The 8,800-nt window shown below is 43.8% G+C and overlaps 1 pseudogene; it reads left to right on the top strand.

Moving 5' to 3' along the window:
• The first annotated feature begins 7,176 nt into the window (after positions 1-7,176).
• On the top strand, positions 7,177-8,071 carry LOC131490478 (actin, cytoplasmic 2-like; annotated as a pseudogene).
• The last annotated feature ends 729 nt before the right edge of the window (positions 8,072-8,800 follow it).

An 8,800-nucleotide genomic window follows, 5' to 3' on the forward strand; every position in this document is an offset into this window, starting at 1 on the left:
AAACACAAATGGCAAGACAATGTTGAAATACATGCAAAAAATGGCATGTAATATATTAAGAGCGTGTTATTTTTATTATTAATTTCAGTTAAAATATATTTTAAATAAATTCTAATCCAATATTTGTAGCACCTTTAATTCACCCCTGTAATCTTGTGGTAGGCAAAATTCTAATACGGACCCCAAGATTTCCATCCCCTGGTATACACCACTCTATGTAATTTGAATATGAGAGGACAACACTCTCATAATTAGGTTAAATTATGGGGCAAAGGAGAAGAGATTTTGCAGGTATAAACAAGGACTCTATTCAGTCAACTTTGAGCTAATCAAAAGGTTACCTTGGGTGGGCCTTACCTAATCAGGTGAGCCTCTAAAAGATACACAAAGCAAAAGCAGCTACTCTCCACTGGCCTTGAAGAAGTAAGTGGACATACTGTGAGAGGGCCACATGGAAGTAGCCACTAGATGCTAAGAGTAATCCTTAACCAATAAACAGCTGGAAAGGGGGGGTCAGTCCCAAAATCTCAAAAAGACCAAATCCTGGCAAGACAATCAAACAAGCAAACAAACAACAACAACAAAAACTGACCTTGAAAAAAATCCTGAGCCTCAGAGCCTTGGTCGATACTTTGCAGCCTTGAGAGACCCTGAGCTGAAGACTCGATTAATGCATACCTGGACTCCTGACCCACAGAAACCATGGGATAATGAAAGAATTATTCTAAGCCACCATGTTTGTACTAATTTGTTTCTCAGCAATAGAAAATTAATACAAACTGTATGGAAAACAATATGTGCTAAATGTTGGAGGATGCCTACCTAGCAGTCAGGGTATTCTAAGAAACTGCCTTGAAGTTGATATGGTATCTTCAGAAAAAAAGCCATTGGAGGAATAAAATGCTTGGCAGCTCAGCACTGGGAGAAGGAAGCCCGAGACATAAATAGCAGTGTTTGTAGCCTAGGGAGAGATAAATAGCCAGGAACCTAGCAGTGGTGTCAAAAGTACCTTCTGTGAGCACATAGGTGGGAAACAAAAAGGATATGAAACATGAAAGAGGACTATAAGATTGTAAATAATATTTATCTTTTGATTCTCTGAGTATTACAATAATATATACTCATTGATGAAAACTTAGAAATTAGCAGCAAAGAAGTATACAAGAAAGTTCACATTTTTCACAGAGTTGTAAGCACACGTAGTTTGTGTCTTGTTTCTTTAAACCTAATCAGTCTGTGTTATCCTGGGTTTATGTCATCTGCATCGTTTTTTTTTAATGTTTATTCATTTTGAGAGAGAGAGAAACAGAGCACACCAGCGGGGGAGGGGGAGGGGGAGGGGCAGAGAGAGGGAGAGAGAGAATCCCAAGCAGGCTCCGTGCTGTCAGTGTGGAGCTTGACGCAGGGCTCGACCCAGGGCTCCATCTCACAAACCACAAGATCAAGACCTGAGCCAAAATCAAGACTCACATGACCAGCTGAGCCACCCAGGCACCCCGTCATCTGAACCACTTTTAAAGGTAGCGTACTATTCCATCTCATGCTGTCCACTATGATTTACTTAACCATTCCCCTAATTGGAGGTTAGAGTTGTCTTTAATTTAAAAATATTTATTCTGAACTTGGGAAAAGCCTTCAAGCATCAAAACCTGTAGGAAATAGCATTCATTTATAGAACCTCTTGCTCTGGCATTTGACTACATTCGCCACTTTAAAACAGTCTAAAATCCATCTAGTAGGGGTTCCTGCTCTGTAAAATCCTATCTTATCCTTAGAGTTTCCTCTGTCCTCGGGTATTCTTTTTGTTCAAACATGCTCTGGCTTGATCCAGATTACATGCTCTCATTGCAATTTCCTCCCCTGGGAAATCTGTTCTTTCCTGCCCTCTCTCCCTCTGTCTCCTTTGTAAACATTAAGGTATGATATGAGATTTGTTCTAAGTAATGTTTACTTTCTCTTTTAGTAAAAGGCATCTTCCATTTCTGAGAAAGCCCTATTGTCGCTATCGCTAATAACTCACTCCTTGTGCACATGCAGAATAAGCCCTAGGAGCCTCCAGGCGACCCTCCCATTCTCTCACTGTACGACTTTCATTTGTCATGTTTTTCTTGCACTCTCTTAAATTTACTTTGTAATCTCTCCCGCTTGCCTGTGTCTATGGTGTCATACGTTTCCACTCAGCGCAGGAACCCGTGGCTAGTGGCTTGGGCTTGAAGGCAGGCCTTGGGCTCTGGCTCACCTTTGATGGGTGACCGGTGCCCCAGATGGGAGAGGGGCTCTGAAAGGGAGATGCCCTGCACCATGTCTTTGGAGGTAATGTAACATGGGTATTTGAGTCAGTCAGACTCGAGGTGAGGGGTCTGGGGGGTGAGGTCTGAGTAGCAATAATTTTAGAAGCTCCCATGTGATGCTACCAAGCAGCCAGGATTGAGAACCTTACACTGGCTACTCCATTGTGCCGAGAAGGAGTTGACAAAGGATGACGGCCTCTCACACAGCTGGGTGCTCTTAAGCTCCCCTGTCTGCTATCTCCTACTTCTTTTCTGCCTAATGCTGAACTAACCTCAAAATCCTCTGGCTCCCTCACAGGGCATCCGTGAGAGCTCTCCAAAAGGCTGTCAGTGCTTCCCCACGGCCCTGCTCTGGGGGTCCACTCCTGCTGACCCTCCTCGCCCCTCCTCAGCTCTCCTCACCAACATTTCACCCCCCCACCCCCACCCCCGCAACTGTTAGGATGCCCTCAGCCAGCCTTTCTCTCTCTGGGCGGGGAGCAATAGCCCAAAGACTCCAGCTTAATGATACTGGTGTGATATTCCATGGTGCGTGGGAAATGCAGGCCAAACGGTGGCAGCACAGGCCCCTCCCTCTCACCCTCTACCTTTGCCCTGCCGTCCGTCCGTGTCCCATCCTCTGTCGCCCTGCATGGGCAGAGACTGGGTAAGTCAACATGTACTGCCTAAGCAGATGTCCACCTGGGGTCTTCCAACAAGACTGTGATATTGACACACAATATTAGAGCCCACCTCCCCTCTGAGTTTGGCAGAGTTTGGGTAGAAAGCACAAATAGCTCTCTTTCAGTCGTGGTGGGGGACAACCTCAGATGATGAACACTGAGATCCTGGTAACTTCTCGTTCTCCTCTCTCTCTTGCACAGTATTCTGCATATGTAACTGGCTTTGGGTTGGGTATAAGGCTGTTCCTTTGGCTTTAGAATAAGCCCCAGAACAGCATATGGCACCATTTTTACCAGCTTTTTTTAGAGTTCAAGTCTACCTGAACATTACACGCATCTGGGGCACTTTAAAATATATATCTATGTCCTAAGTTGAAGCCCTAGAGGCCTTTTTTAACATTTATTTATTTATTTATTTTTGAGACAGAGAGAGACAGAGCATGAACGGGGGAGGGTCAGAGAGAGGGAGACACAGAATCTGAAACAGTAGAGGCCTTTTTAAAAAAAAAAAATGTTTATTTCCTGGGACACCTGGGTGGCTCAGTAGGTTAAGCGGCCAACTTCAGTTCAGGTCGCGATCTCTCGGCCTGTGAGTTCGAGTCCCACGTCTGGCTCTCTGTTGACAGCTCAGAGCCTGGAGCCTGCTTTGGATTCTGTGTCTCCCTCTGTCTCTGCCCCTCCCCAGCTCATGCTCTGTCTCTCTGTCTCTCTTTCTGTGTGTCTCTCTCAAAAATAAAGGAATATTTTAAAAAATTTTTAAAATAAAAATATTTATTTATATTGAGAGAGACAGAGAGCATGTGTGGTAGAGGGGCAGAGAGAGGGGAAGAGAGAATCCCAAGCAGGTTCCTTGCTGTTAGCACAGAGCCAGACACGAGACTTGATCTCACGAACCATGCAATCATGACCTGAACCAAAAATCAAGAGTTGGACAGTCAACCAACTGAGCCACCAGGTGCCCCACCTACTGTCTAACATTAAGCAAAATGGCATGGTTCCTACACTTATGAAGATTTCAAATATCAAACAAATAACCACCCAGATGAATATATGATTACAAATTTTGATTCGTGCAATAAAGGAAAATTTGTCTAAGAGAGAAATTAATGGGGTTAGAGGCTAATTTAGATGGGAAGAGGGATCAGGGAAAGGGTTTTGAGGGCTGTGGGGAGAAGTATAGCCCAGAGGAGAAGCTGGCATAGGATCGGGGGCAGGGGATTAGGACCATGCCAGGAAGAGGGGGAAATATCTTCAAAAGACCCTGAGGAAAAAAGGGACTTAGTGTATTTGAAAAACAGAAAGAAGGCCAGTGTGGTTAGAATCCAGTGACAGAGAAGAGAGGTGTGAAATGCAGCTGGAAATGTGGACAGGAGACAGATCTCAGGACTTTGCAGGTCACACTAAGGTTTTTGGATTTTATTCCAAATATATTAGGAAAGCATTGGAGGATTTTAGGAAGAAAAATGACATGATTATCAGATACTAAGCCAATAAGGAAGTTAGGAGAGTGGTTTCTTATTTTCCATGTGTAACATTTTCCCATACATTATACTGCTATTTTTATCATTCTTTGTATAATCACTTTTTAAAACATTTTTCCTTCTCCTATCCAGATTCATGCAGTAGTATTTGCATTCTTCTGAATTGGGCTTATTAAAATTCATCATTGGTTTATTTTTATTCTTTCTTAGGTCCCTGTTTTTTCATTTGCCTATGCTCTAAAAGATGCAGAAAAACAGAGTGATTCATTCAAGAAAAAGAAATGGTTATTTAATGTACCACAATTTAAGACCAATGCCCAGTCTTCCTTCTTATACAACTATTATCAGCCTTGTTTTGTGATTTCATAGGGCTGCTACAAACTACAAACTTCTAGATTCATCACCGGCCTCACAGCCCCAAAGAGAGATGAAAAGGAGGGGCGCAGTGGGATTCTTGCGGCTCTAGCCCTGCTGTGGTTCCCGCATCCCAATTTGGATCTTGGCCCTTCACTCCTGGTGGTGACATACTCTGGCCTGATGATTTCTGTGGCCTCGTTAGACTTCTGTCCCCAGGCTTTCTCTATAGGCCTAGGCAGGAGCCTCGATGCTGGCCTAAGGATCTCTGCTTCAAGCCTTGAGATTTTGGGGATATGTTTTTTATATTTTTAATATCTTTATATTTATATCCAGTCATCGTGAGTCTAGGAAAATAAGGAAAATTTTACTGAGAGAGCAATTAAAAGGGATAGAGGAATCAACTCAGATTGAAAGAAGGATCAGGGAAAGCCTTTTGAGGACTGAGTACCCCCTTCAGAGGGCTGGAAAGAAGTATTGCTCACTTCCTTGTACCAGCACTGTGCTAGGTACTGGGATTCAAGAATAATTTGCCTGAGAGCATCAGGGAAGGATTCACATAAAGATATCTCTTTAGCTGAGACTTGAGGCATGAGCAGAGGTAACCAGGTGAGTACGACATGGAAGGAGGTTTCAGGGTGGAAGAATAGCGTGGGTACAAGTGTGTAGATGAGAAAACACAGCCTGTTGTGGAACTGTGATGTGTGAGCATCGGTGTGGAAGGTTCAAGAAACAGCATCAAGATGTGAGACTGGAGAGCTGAATGGCACCTTGATATGGAAGGCCTTGCATCCTGTAGGTGATGGAGAGCAATTAAAAGATTTTAAGCAGGAGAATGAAATGAGAAAATCTGCATATCAGAATGAACTTTCTGAAAGTAATGTGGAAGAAAGATTTGAGGGTGTGAGCCTAGAAGCAAGGAGGGCAGTTTTTGAAGTAGTCTACAGAAGCGTTGGTGAAAAACTGAACTTGAGTAATGGTGGTAAGATTCAAGTTATTGAGGAGAGCAAAATAGACACACCTTGGGGAATAATTAGATACGGAGTGTGAATGACAGTCAGGGGTCAAGGATACATCCTCAGTTGGCAGTTGGTGCCATCGAATGATGCTAATCACCATGCTAAGCAATAAAGGGAGAAGAGCAAGTTTGGTAGGAAAGATGATGAGTTCATTTTCAGACATGCTGAGTCAACTAATTTGAATGTTGAGTCAACTAAAGTTGACTTTAGTCCTAACCCACTTCTATTTCACTGTGGTTTGTTGTTGTTTGTTTGTTTCTACTGGATGTAAAGGCTAAGAGTAAAAGAGACTAGTAAAAAAGAAAGAGATCAGTAAATAAAGACCTAGGATATAAAAGCAAGCAATCACACTGCTATGATACTCATGGCTGGCCATTCATTTCACAAATGTTCACAGAACACATACAATCTCCAATTCTATAGAAATTACATAGGTCACTAAGCTATATATATGAAGCATAAGCTTAAAATATAATAGAAATAGAATGCTAGCATTCAGTTAGGTATCATACAGGGCTACAAAGTGCCAAAAACAAAATGCACAAGTGGCAAATACCCTTATAATTGACTACTTATGAAATCTAGTAGTCATAATATTATTTAAGTGATTAAACATTTCATCACTCATAGTGGGACATCCTATAATGTTGTTTCCTGTTGTGACACAATATGAAATAAATAGCAACATCTAAAAAGCATTCTTGCCAAAAAAATTTAACTTGAATTTAATCAAGCCTTTATGCCTAACTTCCAGATTATAAAATAATGAAGGAAGTTTAGAAATTAGTCCAGCAGCAGCAAAAAGAAAAAAAAAATCAGAAAAAATCTAGAATGTGGAAAATTCTAGAAGACAACTTTTGGATCTCAAAAAGCCAATGTCATGGGGAAAAAAAAAAGTCCTGGAAGTGTTCTAGATTAAGAGAAGCTAAAAAAGACATAATAATCAAATGCAATGATTTAACATTGCATTACTTTGAAGAAATCCTATAAAAAGTATTTTGGAGACAAGGCAATGTTAATATGGACTGGAGTATTATATGATATTAGGGAGTTATTATTAGTTTTCTTAAGTGATAATGGTGTTGAGGTTGATAGAATACTTATTTTTAGGAGAAGTTTGTCAAAGAATTTAAAGGCTGTGGTATTCAGAATCAAGAAAACAGAACTTACGACCCCCGTGAGAGTCCACCCCGTGAGCATAAGCCCCTACCCCTGGCCACCCCAGCGCCTCAGCTGCTACGCCTCAGTCTACACCATCACGAGTTCACTGAATGACCACCCCACTGTGTTCCTCGTAGACAGCGGCTACAGCAGGTGCTAAGGCCTGCTTCACAGGTGATGATGCCCCCCCAAGCTGTCTTCCCCTATGTCGTGGGGTGCCCCAGGGCGTGATGGTGGACATGGGCCAAGAGGACTCCTACATGGGCGATGAGGTCCAGAGCAAGAGGGGCACCCTGATCCTGAAGTACCCCATCGAGCATGGTATCTTCACCCACTGGGACGACATAGAGAAGATCTGGCACCACACTTTCCACAATGAGCTACATGTGGCCCCTGAGGAGCACCCCATGCTGCTGACCAAGGTCCCCCTGAACCCTAGAGCCAACCGTGAGAGGAGACCCAGATCATGTTGGAGACCTTCAACACCCCAGTCATGTATATGTGGCCATCCAGACCGTGCTATTCTTGCACGCGTCTGGCTGTACCCCGGCATCCTGGTGGACTCCAGGGACTGGGTCCCCTATACCCATACTGCACCCATCTACAAGGGCTACGCCCTCCCCTAGACTTCTCGCCCTGGACTTCGAGCAGGACATGGCCACCGCGGCCTCCAGCTCCTCCCTGGAGAAGAGTGATGTAGGAGCTGCTAGACCCGCGGGTCATCACCACTGGCAACGAGACGGTCCGCTGCCCCAAGGCGCTCTTCCAACCTTCCTTCCTGGACATGCAGTCCTGTGGCATGCACGAAATTATTTTCAACTCCATCAAGAAACGTGACAGCAACATCCTCAAAGACCTCTACGCCGAAAGGGTGCAGTCTGGTGGCACCACCATGTACTCTGACGTCGCTGATGGAATGCAGATCCCCGCCCTGGCAACCTGAGCAATGAAGCTCGAAATCATGGCACCGCCTGAGCACAAGCACTCCATGTGGATCGGTGGCTCCATCCTGGCCCCTACTGCCCACCTTCCAGCAGACATGGGTCAGGAAGCAGGATTATGCCGAGTCCGGCCCCTCCATCGGCCACCGCAGAGGCAGTTAGGCGGACTATTGTTAGTTTTGTGCCTTACACCCTTTCTTGACAAAACCTAACTTGCAAAGAAAAGATGAAACTGGCATGGCTTTATTTGCCTTGGTTTTGTTTATGTTGTGTGTTTTGTCCTTTGGTTTTTAGTGTTGGGGGTGGGGGTGGAGCTTGACTCAGGATTTTAAAACTGAAACAGTGAAGGGGACAGCAGTTGGTCGGAGCGAGCATCCCCCAAGTTCTACAATGTGGCTGGGGACTTTGAATGTATGCTGTTCTTTTTTTTAATAGTCATTCCAAATATCGTGGGATGCGTTGTTACAGGAAGTCCCTGTGCCTTCCCCCCAAAGACACCCCATTTCTCCCTAAGGAGAAGGGCCAGTCCTTGCCTGAGTCCACACAGGGGAAGGTGATAGCATTGCATTTGTATAAATTAGATAGTCCAAAATGTTTTAATCTTCGTCTTTATACTTGTTCTTTTTGTTTTATTTTGGATGGTCTGCCATCATGGCTCTCCTCCTTGCCCTCTCAACCTGAGATATATAAAGGCTTTCGGTTTCCCTGGGAGTGGAGTTGAGGCACGGAGGCAGCCAGGTTTTAGGTATACACTGACATGAGACCAATTGGATAAAGTGCACACCTTAAAAGGGGGGGAAAAGAAAAGGAAAAGGAAAAGGAAAAGGAAAAGGAAAAGGAAAAGGAAAAAGAAAAGAAAAGAAAAGAGAAAAAGAAAATAGAACCCACAAG

The sequence above is a fragment of the Neofelis nebulosa genome, chromosome 2, assembly GCF_028018385.1.
Source record: "Neofelis nebulosa isolate mNeoNeb1 chromosome 2, mNeoNeb1.pri, whole genome shotgun sequence".
NCBI lineage: Eukaryota > Metazoa > Chordata > Mammalia > Carnivora > Felidae > Neofelis > Neofelis nebulosa.